This window comes from Mycetomoellerius zeteki, unplaced genomic scaffold (genome assembly GCF_001594055.1).
Source record: "Mycetomoellerius zeteki isolate Tzet28-1 unplaced genomic scaffold, Tzet1.0 scaffold221, whole genome shotgun sequence".
Classification (NCBI taxonomy): Eukaryota; Metazoa; Arthropoda; class Insecta; order Hymenoptera; family Formicidae; genus Mycetomoellerius; species Mycetomoellerius zeteki.
The window spans coordinates 1,094,055-1,111,610 of NW_017257184.1; positions in this window are offsets into that span (position 1 = coordinate 1,094,055).

Here is a 17,556-nt window from a genome sequence, read left to right on the forward strand (position 1 = left end):
CAGCGGAGAACAATCCGGCTTTGTCTCGTGGAAGCGCGCGGTGGAAGCGCGTTTCCTACGCCACTACTACCACTTGGCCACAATTTCAGCTTTTTAGACGTTGCCGGCAGATTGAAGAAGCTACGAGTGCTAAAAGAAACGGAATGATCGCTCGGGTCGTTCTGCACGACGGGGACTTTCAAGTCTCACAATCAGTTGGCCCACCATTAATGATAATTACGCCGTTTACGAGAGATTCGATTAATCTCGACAATCGCAGTTGGATTTTCACGGAACAACCACCAGACATTTGTCCATTCATCGTCCTACTACGTTTCACTGAATATTTCATAGACCTCTCTAATATTTCTTATCCGATCTCTTCGTTTCGCTTGACGAATACAAATGACGGCTATGACAACGCGTAACTGATTGTGATGACTGAATGGCCATAAAAGCAATATACATTCAATGTCGATAGAATAAAAATGCATTTCTTCACAACGCAATCGGCTATTTAAATTGAATAACGTTAAACGTTAAACGTTTGTTACTCAATTTATATCTGTTTCTACCAATGTAATTTTAATTTTAATCTCGATTCAACTAACTCTTCACTTTTTCTAGTTCTAAAAATTAGAAGAAAAATAAGTTGAACCGAGAGATTAAAGTTCTATTGATAGAAACGGGTATTAGGCCCATTTCTATATAGATTAACTTTAATCTCAGTTTAATTTTAATCTTTTTCTCTTTCTTAGAATTAAAAGAAGATTAGTCAGTTAAACCGAGATTAAAATACATTTACGTTGATATCTCTCAGTATGTGTAATTTATCATTTAAAAATCATTTAATACTAAAATAATAAACGATATAAATGCAAATATAATAAAAAAAATGTTTCTTTTCTTTTTTTTTCTTTTCTGACGGTAATACGTATACATACAGTTTTTGACGTATCTAGATTTCATTCCCTTTTATTAAAATCCTCGATTTTCTAGGTAATCTTTGACATAAGCGAACGACACACAGAGAGAAACATTTGTAAAGTTCCTCGTAAGTTGTATTCCTACAAGCCGTATATTCGTACCGACGCAGCATCGCATTATCTCGGGAGATTTGAAACTCGTATGGAGAAAATTATGTTCGGGATTTCCGTAGCTGAGTCGGCTTTTTGCGATCGTCCCTGTCCTTAATCTTACCGAATCGATCTTGCTAATACATAATGGATCCCTGAGGCATGTGATCTGAAACTCGTTCAATCGAATTAATAGCGTCGATAGCACTTTTTCCTCTCCCTTTTCTTTTTCTTTCTTACTATAAATTAATATTGCAAGAAGATATAATGCGTAGGACTAAATTTTTGTACAGCGAAAGTCTACCATATAAAGATTTTTCTTTTGCTCTGGGAAAACTGGGTAAGATAACTTTCGTAATTTATTATATTGCTTTTAAAAAATTAAGAAATAATATTTGCTTCTTTTAAACCGACAGATTAACTTAATAATCCATCACATGAAAAAAAAGTATATAAAAGTACACGGATATAAGTAGGAAAATTATACATTTTACAATAGAAACACATTCTTTGCGCTTGTCATTCATAAAATTTAATATATTTTTAACAGTATAAGAACGTCATGTTATAAATTAAAAATTAAAGTTGAAGTTCTTATAACTATTAAGTCGTTTCGCAGATATAAAAGGCGTTCTGTATATAACAATTTTTAAGAACAGATTCCTATGATTATTTTGAGACAAAAATTTTTAAGCGATTTATAGCGAATTATAGCGAAAATTATCTAAGTACGAAAAATAGCTAAAATAGATAAATTTCTCACAAGTACTGCGATATTGAATATGTATTGCACCTAATCATATAAATGACAGAGATGGAATTTAAATTTGTGCTATAAATTCTATGCGTATGATACATAATTTTCTATCAGATACAAAAAACAGCTGTAATTCTAGCTGGAGCAGCAAAATATTTTTTTGCGTGTAATTTTTGAGTTATTAATATTTAAAGTCGGTCATCTAATAATATATGTATTCATAAAAAATCTAATATCTATACATAGAAAGTAGATTTACACAAATATAAAATTAAATAATCTTACAAAAGTAAAAATAATCTTATTGAATTAATTTTCGATGTGAGATATGAGCAATTGAGAGCAAACGCAGTTAACGTATATTTATTTGTGTACAATAATACCAAAAATAAGTTTATAACATTATTTCTTTATTAATACGTATTAATAAAGAAATAATGTTATAAACTTATTGTTTGGTATTGTTATACATAAATAGATATACGCTAAATTTAACTGTATTTGCATTCTCAATTGCCCATATCTCGAAAATTAATTCTATTGAATCTGAGAGCCTTTGTCAAATTAAAATTTTGATGTTTTATATAATAATCTTATTATTTTTAAGTATGTTTTTGGAGAAATGCTATTTATGTCATTCTATCCTTGTTTTTGTAATAAAGGATAAAATGACACAAATAGCTCTAATATTTAAATATTTATGAAAAATTATATGGAAATTTTTATCTAGAAGTAATCTGCTCTTAAACGTTATCATCTTTATCGGACACCCTATATAGTTTTGTTCATAAACTATTATGACTCTATTAATATGACACGTTGTGTATTAAAGTAAAACGGATTTTTTATAATATCAAGATGAATTTAATGAAATTTCTATTAAAAATTCGCAAAAATTGCTAACGATTAATTGGTTACTATTGAAATAAACAACGCATTTGTTATTAATGTTTTTTAAAACTTACCAAATAATTATCATAGTTCACGCTATTATTTATATTCTTGAGTTGTTTAAGCTTGTATAGTAGATGCGAGTTGTCTCTTCCTTCTTTCATGTTATCTTGCCCAAGCTTTCGCGAAGCTCCATAAAGAGCAACTTCAAGAATATGCAGTTTAAAGTCTCGTGTTATCTTCTCTTGCTCGCGTACGTCAAAGCAGATTTAACAATAAACTCAGAAACGGTAATACATTGCATCATTATTCTTGAACCTTATGTATTATAATAAACAGAATCAAGAATGGATGGTGCAAAGTTTGATGTAAAATGTGAGAACGTGTATAATGCTTGTTCTAAGAATTTCAAAATTTTATGCTCCGTTATAAGATAGAAAAATACTATTTTACAACAGATTTAAGAATCTCATTAAAAATCACATGGAGAAGTCTTAGCTGGTTAACTTTCTTAGATCGTAAGACACATGAGTCTCGTATGAGCTGACTGTTTCAAGGAAATAACTACTTAACGTCAAGTTATCATGCGCGTTACATCACATCAGTTAAACTTCACCTACTTATTAGACGTTACCATTTACCGTCGTTGTCAAACTTTACTTAGTTATTATATTAATTCTTCAAAAGTTCACCGACTACCATCCGCAATTAAACATGTCCTCTCATTAAGAACCGAGGACGAATAGCTATCTTTGTTGCGATATTGCCGACATTTATCTTACCGCAACGTCCTGTCCCCGCTAAAAATCAAGTTCATCAAGGGTAGACAATTAACAAGAGCGAAGCCCACAGTGGCGCCTTCGTTCCCAAGGAGGACGTTCTCGAATAACGCCTACGTGGAGCTAGTAAATTACTCTTAACTTCTCGGAGGGTAAAAATTACGGAGTTGTAAGGCTAGGAACACCCGGGGAGGGCTTAAACCTCCGTCGCCTCGCGAGGGGCCATAATTCTCGCGCTATCTACACAGAAATTGCTCCTTGCCTCGTCCGGGATAGCAGCTACCCGCGGGAATCGCTCGTCATTTATTTATTTTCCCACTTCCCAACGGGACGCGCACGTCAGAAAGCGCAAAAGATATACCCGAGGACATACGTGATCGAGAGTGCATGCGCTGCCACACGCCATCGCTCGTCCACGCGAAATGCAACGGGGCTGCACCTAATATTCGCAAGGCGATCAATTTAGAAGACAAAGAGCGATAGCAGACGAGTTGGAAATTGTGATTATATTAAAAAAAAAAACGTTGGAAACTCAATCTTAAGATTAAGAATATCGAAGATTTTATACGAATTTTAATAAAAATAATGATAATTATGTGTGTAATGAAATAACAATTTTAAAAAGTAATGATATCAAAATATTATTTTTGACAAATTTCTAATAGGAATTTATAAGAAAAATATAAAGAAATCTTTTTAATTCTATAAACAAAAATTTAAGATTCATTGTTCTTATTAAATTTGTTAACGACTGTTTATAACTATTAAAGACAAATATTTTTATTTGTGTCATGATATATATGTATAATATTGTTTTTTTTTAAATAAATATATAATTATATAAATTATTATTACATTATTTTATGTTTTATATAGATGCTTTATTTGTATATCTGTGAGATATTTTTATAACAAATATTGTTTAATAACGTTACAATATAATCTACAAACAATCTTATGAACATAAAACAGAATTTAAAATAAAAATTGTTAATGCAATTTTGTTTATATATTGTATTATTTCATTACAAATTTTATTTGCAACTCAATCTCCATGAAAGGTTAAATCAAAAGCTCAAATGAGGACTAAACATCTTTAATAATAAAATTTATATCAAGTTTCAAAGTAGTCAATGTAGTTTCTGGCTCAAATACCTTGGTGGATATCCGTATCTCCTTATACTCGCGTCCCTATAAAAGCGGAAGCAGTAGAAATAGTGCTTGCAAGTACGCGATAAAATTGCGCTCTAAATGCTAATTCGTCCATTTTCTTAGCTCGTCTCGTGGAAACCGTGAAGGACCTTTGCGTACGTTGTAAGACCACCCGCTGAAAATTCGTCCCTTGGTGTCGGGCTTCAGGTGTAAGGGAAGGATATACAAGGGATCGGGCTCTCAACTCGTGTTGCTCAGAATATCAAATTATACGTGGTAACATCGGCAAGGTAACTCTCCGGCGTTAAAACGTGGAAACTTTATCAATTTACCGCGATATGGGTGAAGTGATTTCTTTCGACGAAAGAGACAGATAGCTAAACCATCATTTGAGTAAATGAATAATGAGATAAGCAGAGAATGGAAAGTTACCTTTTAAAAGTAGCTATAGTTATCGTTACTCGTTACCGAGTCAAAACAGTAATCTCGTTACTAATTACTGATACTTAAAAGTAACTCGTTACTGTTACCGTTATTTAAAAAATAACAATTTGTTACTTTTCCATTACTTCTTTAATGCTGAAATAAGATCGGTCTAAAAAATTTTGCAATATATTTGTTTAAATATTAATTAAAATAATATAAAAAATAATGACATTAGACGTACCGAAATGTAAAAACATATCTAAGAAGCAAAATGATTTTTTGATTCGAGAAAAAGCTTTCTATAGGTAGGGGGAGACCGAGGCTAAGCTGGCATTTGAATTTTGAGTGGCAAAAATATATCTTATGAGTTCCCAATTTATATTGTAGATAGCATCTCGTGTGTCTTCTTTACCAACGAAGTTTGGTTAGTTTAGGTGTCGCGTTGTTTAGGTAGTCAGTGTTTTTGATAGTCAAAAATAATTTTTGAGATTTCATTTTCCGAATCACATTTTTTGTGTATATGGATGAAATGAAGTTGTAAACACCAAAACTTTTTATTACCATCTTATAGTTTTATAATCACTCTATAAAACGCTAATAATCATTTGACTAAAATTGTTTACTTTGTTACTGAAAATTGCAATTGAAAAAAAGGATGCCCCTTTAACCCCGATCTCCCTTATAGATATATAATAATACATCAGATTCAATTTATATATATATATATATATCTAGTACTAATACAAATTTACCACGATTTAATCAGATAATAAAATGTTTTTTCCTATCTGATTTTATCCAACTTTTTATATAGGGGATTAAAGATTGAAGATTGAATATAAGTATAAAAAATTATGTCATAAATATGTTCAAAATATAAAAAGTAACAGTAAACGTAACTATAAAATTTGCGACCGTTACAAAAAAAAATGTTACAACGTTACTGTTATAGCCACCAAAAAAAAAGATAATACCGTTATCAAAAATTCGTTATCAAAAAATGTAACTTGTAACGATAATGGCGTTACAAGTAACGCGTTTACATATACTTCCATTCCATGGAGATAAGTGTGTACAAAGATATATGCGATATTAATGGAAGGTTCATGCTTTCTCCTCCCATCGAACAGTGATACATGTTACAAATTTATCTCTCAATCAGGTTAAGTGCTATTGTATTTTAATTAATCATAAAAATTGACACGCAGAGCGCAATTTACACCCCAACGGTTCTGAATATGTATTTTTATTTTATACGAAATCTCCATCGATGTTTACTGATACGTTTAGCTTTCCAGTTAAATGAAACAAATTACATTATCATTAGAATATTACTCGCATCCCCCTGATATCGATAAGAGTAAATAACTCATCGTATACATAACGCACGTTAAATAATAAAATATTTTATAAATGGAGTGTAAAATTCATATTGAACAGTGCGTTTCGATTCGACGAAAACCGATAATTTAATAATTCGTATTATGAGATACAACTTCCGGTTTCGACGCATAAAAGATATTGCATTTCCGTGACGCTCCTAAATATCGCGATACTTTGTGTAATATTATATTAAAAAACTAATAAAACCGTCGAAATCGTGCGCTACCGGCGGAATACCGACAGGATACCGATATCGTTGAGGTACGTGGATTACAGCGGAATTAAAAATCCTTTGTGAAAATCAGTGTGGCCATTGCCTTAACGCACCAGTAACCAGGTGATGGCGTCCTATAAAACCATCGCGCAACAACCACCATTACCTCGTGCACACACCGACCAATCGATGCGGCGCGTCGGACAAAATTGCTGAAACGATCGTAATGGAACGCACGCAGAAAGCGCTGCACTTACCCGTTGCACCGTTCATACGGGGGTGAGTCCCATTTAATTTCGATTCGGCGCGCAGGAGGCACAGGGCGTCACGATGAAAAAAAGCCTCGAACTCGAAACGTACCATCGTCAGTGAATAACACGTTCGTCGGCGTGCTTTATTCGTTCGCAATAAATGCCATAGCTCTTCCACGGCAACTGAACTACGTGCCCGTCCGTTATTTTTTCGGGTTCGCACGGGCAAGTTTCATTCGTGGGCATTATGTTTTTCGAAACCGTTTGCGGAGTCGTGATCGGTTGATTGCTCGCACGGTGAGGCATGTATAAAAGATGACAGCCGCGCCGATTTACTATTTGATTTTGTAGTTAGCCAGAAAGTAAAACTACAGTTTCCGGACGGAAAATAAAAAGTGCGAAACGAAAACGCGTATGGAGCACGTTCGATCATGCGGTTATACGAACTTCCCTCTAGTTTTCACCGAAGTTACTCGGTGCACGTTTTTCACTTCATTCGATTCGCGCAACCATATTCTGACTATCGCACTGCAATTAGAGGTAAAAAAAATATTGTATATGGTCGACGGAGGTAATTTATACGTAGTTGCAGAAACCGGAGAGCCGGAAATATCGAGTCATGAAATCGCACGATTTCGATCCGCGTCTCATTTATCATCGACGCCATTTGACGAAATCGAGAAGTTGTGATGTAGGTCGATCTTCCGACGCCCGCCTTCGATGATATTTTACTCGGAAGCAATATTCCACAGGCCCCATAATTCCACGAGATAAGCTTTCGTATCTTCGAACGATAAGCAGCGCGAGGCTTCGAGGTCTCCGATCTGAGTTGACGCTCGCGGATTTATGGTTCACATATACACAGCGGGATACGATGCTGTGCCGCCTCAAGAGTACAGATAAAGGGTGGGAACATAAATCTTTATGGTGGTAGAGGGCCAACGACGAGTGCCCCTCAAAGCGCGGCCGACCGGCTGCCGGCTCGCATGATTTATTTATTTGTCTCTCGTTAAAGTTATCTGCTCGCAAAGTTTCGCGACTCCTTTTGTCGAGGAGTCGCTCGAACGGTGAACACTCGCCTCGGATACTTCGGCGCCTCGACGGCCGAACAATGCGCGAGCGTACAAAGGAGAACTTCGTGCTCGCCTAGTAGCTCTAGATGAAAATCGAGAAGCGTGAACGCGCGACTCGTATCGAACAAGCATACGCGACATAACATCACGACTTGTCGTTTGGAAACTATCTTCGCCTCTTTATGCTCGCAAATTTGTATTTTATTGTACATGTCTAATTAGTGAGCGTGCAGGAGTGTATATAAATTTCATGTGTAGAAATGTGCGATGTTGCGTTTAAAATGTTATAATTCTCAACTCGATCACAGACCTACCTCACGCAAAATGCATCAATTTCTCACTTTATACTGATCTGCACATAGTAGAAAGCTACATAAAAAAAAATTGTTACATGTTATTCTCCCTATATTTTATAACACACACACACACAACACACACACAACACACACACACACACACAAACAATTACGAATTAAAGATAAATTTAAAAAATTTATACTTTCTCAATCACTCATATAATTTTGATTAATTTTGAAAAATGGAATAAAATATGAGTACATATGTATACAGTAAAACTCCCTTTATTTAAATGTCAGAGGTAAAACAGTTCCAATAATCGAATGGTTCAGATAATAGAGATTCAATGGCTCTCTCCTCTATTAATATTTATTAGTTCCGATAATAGGAGTTAACGTTCAGAAAATTGTAAAATCGAGCACGTTAAACTTTTATTACCTAAACTACGAAAAATTGTTGTTCGAATAAGAATTCAGTTATGAATTTATATATTTAAAACTAAACACAAACTTGTTCTTATAAATGAAGTTCATATAAATTCTACTATACAAATAAAATCAGTATAAGTTTAAAATGAATAAAAATCGTATCATTCTGTTGTTAATTCAAAATTATGTTGATATATTGTAAAAATGAAAATTAATACATGCCCGAGAAAGATCTATCTAAAATCTCTAAATAATTATCATTCGCCCGCAGTATCAAAAATCTTCACGCTTGAATAAAAATTACGTTTCAATCGCAAATTGCGTGACGCATGGTTTAGGTAATATATCGAGGTATGCGTTTGTACAGTCGACCACTTTAGGCCCAGCTGAGAGAATCCTACGTAATAACGTCGGCGCGCGTGCAATCCCAGCACGTTTCTTTAATCCGTTCGTCCGTGATACGGATCACGCGGCGTGTACGTGCGCGTGCACGTGCACGGGCACGTGCTCGGATACGCGCGAGCGCGCAGCATCCGGTAAAGATGCAAGCGCACGCCGGGAGGGATGAAAGCTCCCGGGATAAAGTTCTCGTTCGCGGGGGACGCGAGGTCGTTGCCGCACTCGTCGTCGTAGTAGCGGCACTATTCGAGCGATATAAGCTTATTTGACTTTGCGGAGGTATAATCCATTCCGCACACTGTGTTCCTTGCGCGTTGAACTGAATATGAGTACACTGTGAAAGTCCTCCTCTCCTCCTTCTTTCCTACCATTGCTTCCTTCCATATGTAATTTTTTTTTGTAGTTTCGTTTGCACTTGAAACACTCTCGGAGTACCTTTCCGTGTAATCTCGCTCGTACTTCTGTAACCATAAGGTCATGATAACCTGAATAACCTGACAACGGTAGACTGCGATCTCGACACAATTTCGAGGCAATTTCAGAAAACAGCGATAATGGGAGACTCCGTGGATGAGCGGACTCGCGAGCCAATTAATTCGACATGCAAATATTTTCGATCGCGGAGCATGATCTGCATCATAATCATATTCGATATTAATTTGTGTAATGTATCGACATCGTTTGTTTGCGTTACATACGATTTTTCAACGCGGTTAGACCATGTTCAATATTGTCGATATTAGAGCTGATTATTTGCGCCGATCCGGAACGGATATTATTGGCTTGGGCTTGAGCTGATGAAAGTAATCAGCAACCGGAAATTCTTTCGCCAATTGAATAACAATATGCGCATAACATTTACGCTAATAATTAGCAATTTATTGAGATCCATCGTTCATTATTCATTCTTATTCTGCAAGTTTATCGTATTTCCTTACATTAAAAGTGATATAATTAAAAAATATGACTTACGAGTTATTACACCGAATGAGTTAGGTAAAGATTACTCCATCGATCATCAAAAGTAAGCTAACTTAACTTTCGTTCACCAAATAGCACTTAAGTTTTTCAAAAAGATCATTTCTTGTACAAGAACATCGTTTTTGTAAATAAAAAGGAGAATTTTCTACAAAGAACATTTAGAGTTAAGACGGTTTTGATGATCGAAGTTTGAAGAAAAAATTGTTTTATTTTGAATTTAGTCATTTTTAATATATCAAGATAAATATAAATTTCTAATAGTATATTTTTTGCTGATATTATTTGATTAGTCAATAAATTTCTGTCAAGATAAAAAGTAGTTTTTCCTTTTCCTGAAAAACTTGATTTTTTAAGGTGCATCACTTTTGAAGTTAGGAAACGTTTTTAGAACGATGGAGTTCGTATTCGAGTTACGAGTGCAGTGGTTTCCCGCTTTTTTTGTTTATTTTTATTACTGACCTCGTATAGAGAGAGAGAATACTGACCGAGGGGGGTAACCACTAGCTGAAATATTGTCCAACAGATTACATGATTTCATATGATTTCATCTGATTATAAATAATTTTTTTCATTACATATGAAGTCATTTGATAAAATATACGATTTTATTTAATATTATACAATGATAAAATAATTTTTTTCATTACATATGAAGTCATTTGATAAAATATACGATTTTATTTAATATTATACAATGATTTCTCGTGGTTGCATATGTAATTATTAGATTATACACAGAGATTTCATATGAATTTTATAATGATTTCGAGAACTCTGTCCCACGATTACATTAAATGGTTACTCCCTCGATACTGACCAACCTTGCAGATAGATATCCCATAGCGTAAATATTCACTTATGCAGTCGATTTCCTCGCTACATCTCTCAGCGAGTTGATATTTTCCATCCTCGTTTTTTCACACTGATAAGAATGAAAGTCGTCGATGCTGATTAACGCGATCATCTTTCCAGGCCAGGGGGACTAGGTCGATGTCAAACCGGGTTTGCAATTTATCCTTGTGACACTGAAGCGCATGCCAATGTCACAGTATTATATCTATGCACCGATTCTTTCGGGTAGGACATACACAAAAAATCCAAGAGTTTGCGTACAAAGTGATTGAAAATAGGGCTCTAATTTTATTCCGTTTTTCGAAGATACGTGTAAACGTAAAACGTTTATCCGTTTATATTCGCTTTCAAAAAACCGTTTACTTGAAGATAAACGTTTACACGTTTAATTAGCATATCCGTTTATAAAAGAAACATTTTTCCGAATATATGTGTTTTATTATACGAAAATACATTTACATGTATATTTAACATATCCATCTATGAAAAACATCTTTTCGAATCTTTTAACGTTTTTTAATAAAATTAAAAATCGAATTTTTTGCATTTTCTCAATTCGTCACACTCCTTAATAAGGGATAAACGTTTATATAAAAAAAATTCGGAAAAACGATTCTAATAAACGGATATGCTAATTATATGTGTAAACGTGTTTTCGTTTAAACGTATAATAGTTAATTACACGTATATTCGGAAAAACGTTTCTAATAAACGGATATACTAATTATACGTGTAAACGTACTTTCGTTTAAACGTATAATAGCGAACCCTAATTGAAAATTAATGAATTTATCGAAAAAAGCTTTAATAATAAAAGCTTTAATAATAAAAGCGAAAGTTCTCACTTTCATTTCAGAACAGATATACTTTATTATTATATATATTCTTTTCTTAAAATATTACTTTAAATCAATTATAGAGTGTAAAATAATTGTTTAAATTTAAAAAATATATATACGTGGATGGTTTAAGTCAAATCGGGACTTTTATTCTCATGAACATAAGAATAAAAAAGTCCCAGTTTGACTTGAACCACCCTCGTATATGTTAATATAGAATCGTTCAATCATACATTTTGCTACGCAAATTATTCACAACAATAATACGTGCGAGCACTGGTACATTCTGTGCAAGCATGCAAACCATCGGTGTTTCTATAAGTTATTGCGCGAGCCCAATTGCCCCTGTACAAAAACTGCACGGAAAGAATAATAAATTCTAAAAAATGTCGATATAATTCGTTCGTTTCGGATGCGCACAATATGCATAGCTTAATCGAAACTACGTTCACAAAATCCACCGAGATATATGTAACACGAGTGCATGCTGCATTGCACCTGATATATACATCTACTACACCTGTGATCACATAACACTCGTGACCCACTATCTACCGAATCGTTTGTTACCACACGAGAAAAATAAAAAACCTTTAAGGAAAATTAAATCGATTTCTTTATTTGCAAATATTTCAAAAGTTGCTATTCCTTTTTAATTAATATCACTACTTAAGTCTCCAAAATTGCAATACTACGATAAAAAATAATATCAAGCAATGCATTTCTTCAAGCTTATACTTTGTATCCATCCATGCAGATTTCTTGCACGACTTTCATAAAGTGCAATACTTCAGCCAGACTTTCATAAATTCCAATATGTTGAAGCAAAAAATTCTCTTGGTCGATCGAAAGCTGCATCCGCGGTTTGCGATCGAAATCAATGGAAATATCACGCTGATACGCGCAGCGGATGCATTCGCGAATTCCACAACATGCATGTGCGTTAGGTACATGTGTATCACCATTTAATCAAAGCTTTTTGTGTGTATAAATGCGATTGAATGCGCTCAATGAACCGCTCCCTGGACGTCGCTTAAATTGTTAAACGAATTTCGTTCGTGCATTATATTGCCGACCGACGCTACCCACGACTTATTATTTCGTTGATGCCGCAGTATACCAGCGGTGAGTTCCATTAACGTTCCCTTAAATACTTTATTGAAGTTAATGGAGGCTCGATTATTCCTTAACAAGTTTTATATTTATATGAAGCGCCGTTTTGCGTTGCGATGATGAGACGGCCTGGAATATGTGTGTCAAACCGATTAATCCTCCACTACGGATGAATTATGCTGTAAGATTAAAACTGTCATAACAACGTTAAACTTTTGTTGAACTTTTACAATACATTAATTACCGATAGTGGACAGCAACGTACAAGATACGTATATCGAGCGCGAGCAAATTGACGCGCGTGAAGCAGAACTCCGTAAATAATCGTAAACGGACTAAGCGATTTATTGCGAATATAGATTGAAAAATTTAAAGATGAATATTGATAAATATTTTTATTATATGTATATTTGTGTACATACAAGTAAAATTTCAGATTACTATTTATAGGTTTCTATTTTCAATATAACGAGCCAACTGCCGTGCAATCAATTCACGAAAGAGGCAATATCAATCTCAATTTTCGTTAAACTAGTTGCTTGTTAAAATAATTCCACGCAGTGCAAGCATTTGCTTCTGTAATTTTGTTCGATCTCATCTATTATCCAGTTTTAGATGTAAATTATTAATATTGCAGTTTTGCATGGAACAAAAGTTTTATAGATATTCTATAGAAAAAATTGTAAAATTTAAAAAGTTTTACTGTGATTATATATATATATAATTCAAATTAACAACTATTTATTATATTTTGAAATATTTTATCGAGATTTTACTGGTTTCGATTTATCAAAAATATTACGGCGTCGTTCTCATTCGAGAAACTGCTTGATTTCAGATGCAGTCAGTTCCCGAAAAAAAGCCACGGCCTATATATATGTATATTGCACACGTAGCTGACATTACGATGTCATTCTGCAAGCTCGCTTCAACGAAATTTAATTTTCCTTTTCATGAATTGGACTGTGATTGGCTCCTCTTCCTCAATAGCTGCGCGCCGGGCAAGTTTCGTTCGCCATTTCGCTCGCTTCCGGTCATAACCCGATTCGTGACAGCCTATGCAGTCTATTGATACCCCTATTGGACTTCCATATTCCCGACTTCTGCAATTTAATTTTCGCAAGGACCACCACGTTACCTCTGTAGAGTTGAAATCTCGTTTCCAGAATTTCGATATAATTGATAGAATTCTCTTTTCCCCAGAATTCTAAAGTTCCTTCAACAATTATTTCTGACAATTGAGTATAAAACTATTGATCTAAAGGCTCAAATTATACCATCATATTTTTGTTACGCAGAAATAGGTAATAACTTTTCAATTAAGATCGATTTAAGTTGGACATTCAGTTTTTATATTAAGTAAAAATATTAAATAAAATTGTTACTGTGCCTGATCATGTTCATTAGATAAATACATGTCTATAAGTAAGATATCTATTTCATTACAAGATCGTATCATTCGATTAGTAGCTATTTTCTAAATAGATCAGTACTTATTGTTAAAATATGGATATACTCCGCCTCACCTAGCTGTTCGTACGCAAATTATACAAAAATAGAACTTAATGTGATGAATGTAAAATAACTTCTGTAAAGATAAAGTGTAATGTATAAAAAGTATAAACAAACAGATATCTAAATATAAAATTCCGCAGAAAAAATATAAATAGATAAATAAAAAACTATTTCAAGAAACTACGAATTAGAATGGAGTTAAGTACAACATTTAATAAATTATGAACTATCGTTATAACATTTCATATTAAACAGAGATAAGATGATTAAACTTGACAACGATAATGAGTAACTTGATTGAAATTCTCATATAATATGACTCCATAATATAAAAATAATATTAATGTATGTAAAAAGTAATGTATTAAAATAGTAAAAAAAGTAAAGACGTGCATTCTGCACACTTGCAATTTGCGAGCATGCGGTTACACATGTAAAATTATAGCAAAAGTGCTCACACATATATTCGAATGGAACGGCGAGAATAAATATACGATAATTGTTTTCGGAACTGTGGGCCGCGTCAAGGTCTGTCTATTTCAAGTGTATCGAACGAAACTTTATCTGCTTGGCCTCAGTCAGTGACTCCTAGTATCTCGTAATATCTAATGTTCACAACTTTACACAGGTAGTGTTCGTGAGCGGGCAATGCCATGCTGTCAAAAATCTTCTAATCATGACCTTGGAACTGGCTGCATGCCCGCAATTCATAGAGGAAGTAATTTTAAACAAGCAAACTGAGAAGAAATTGAGCTGCGATTTTTTCGCGACTAACTTTTAACCATTTTAAACAATCTCATTAAAATAATTTTGATATTTTATTCAATTTTAAATGCTACTTTAGCTAATTTTTAATTAAAGTCTATTATATCTTTCTTGGATGAAAATATTATTCGCACAGCATTTATATCTATATAAACCGAACGTATATATTGCGATATATAATTTACATATGACTCACGCGTATTTGATAACTTGATATTATAACGACAAATATATTATTTTTAACTAGAAATTTCTCATCAATTTCGAAGCAAACATTTCGTTAAGCCCTTCTTCAATGGAAATATCGAACGGAAATATTTTCGGTATGATTACGACAGTGACATATAAAATTAGATTTCCGTGTCTGCCGCGTGCTATCTCGTCTATAAGTCACGAGACGAACTTGACCCGGTTACCTAGCGACAGGAATACTTCGCGTAGCCTGCTAATTGTAGTTAAACTCAAACGACATTCTACCACGTAAGTGGACCCCGACAAAAGAGGGGAAAAATGAAGAAGGTAACACGAAAGTGCGCGGTATTATAGATGCGAGAGCTATATCGTATCGCGGGAAAATAGTAGGTCAAGTTTAACGGAACATGGATGGAGTAATAGCGGAGTTACTCTCGCTTTTCATATCCCCGCAGCGCGTACTTGCGATCGCACATGCACCTGCATGACTTGCGGTGTGTGCATGCCCGACTTCCACGTGGACATGAAGCACGTGCCTTCACGCGAAGTTCGAAAAGCAATTTAGCGTAGTTCCACATATGTAAGAAATTTGATAGCCCTCTAGAATCAATTATTTACCTCGTTAATTTTTAATGTTATATTACCAGAAATTTGTATTTTATTTATCGATGTAAAATTAATGAAAAAGAAAATGATTTCTAAAATATTAAATACATCTATGATCACTGTTAGATATCAAAAAAGCAATAATGACCCCCTTTGAATTAACAACCTTGAGTTTATGATTTTTAACTTTTGTATCAAAACGTAAATCAATTCATTTCTGTGGTTAATTACTTAATTTCAAATTAAACAACGTTCATACACTTATTTATTTTACTATTAGTAAACTTAGTTACTATTAATTACTATTTACTTTACTACTAGTAAACTTAGTTACTGTTAGTTATTATTTACTTTACTATTAGTATACTTAGTAAATAGTAAAGTAAATTTGAATTAAATTAAATACATTTCTTCATTTAAATTGTTTAACTCCATTGTTTTAGTTAAATTAATAATATTGAGTAGGAGCAGTGGAAATCTATAGAAATAATTAAAATAATTCAAATTAGATTAAAAATTATTAACATTAGAAATTTAACAATACATCGGGGAAGCAAAGAAATAAGTATCGCAACAAGTGCTAAAACAAAAGGTACATAACGATATTGCTAACTTCAAGAAGAACGTGTTTTACATTTTTTTAATTGGAGTCTGCGATTAATCTTTTTTTTTTTTTTTTTTCATTAACATTCATCGGTACAATATGACAAGAGATAAATAGATCAGAAATGGTTCCTCCTTATAGAATCATAACAGCTTACGCAAAATCACGGATTTTCGTCCTTGGACATCAGTAACTAGGTAAACGGCATCGAAATAAGAAGTTTTAATAGCGCCAAGATAAACATAAGATAAATTTTAAAATGATGAAATGTTCCTTTTGTACGCATCAGCTGTTTTTTTTTTCAGTTTTTTTGAACAATACAACATTCTGTCAATCACAATTTTCGACTTCTAGATTCGTATAAGTGGCATGTTAACAAGAGCATGTTCATAACTCAAGCAACAAAGTGACTAATTCCTTCAATATAAAGTTTATTATGAATCAATAATAACACCAAAATCACGTCATAAAAGACATAAAAAATGAAGTCCTATTAAAGGTGTGTTCCATTATTAACTGCGAATATTGAAAATCTATAGTTCACATTATATCATACTATAGATTTTCAATACTTACAATAAATAACAGAAAGCCAAAGTCACAGACCAATGACATGATATTTATATAACGACAAAATTAAGGCATGACTATGATTAAAAATATACATAATTTTACATAGTGCGTAATGTTAAGATACAATTTATTTTTTATGGAATAAATAACTATAATAAGAGAATAATAATGGAATAAAATTATTAATTACCATTTTTCTTAATTAGGCAGTAATTGCATATAAATAAGGACATATATTATTTATTAACAATATTGCCTAATTAAGAAAGACAGTAATTAATAATATTAACCATTATTTATTCATGAAATATGACTTAACAATGACGATTAAATGACGACATATTTACGACGATAACATCGCCATAATTATTACGTTTATTTTAAGTCATTATTTAGTTTGCAGATATCAAA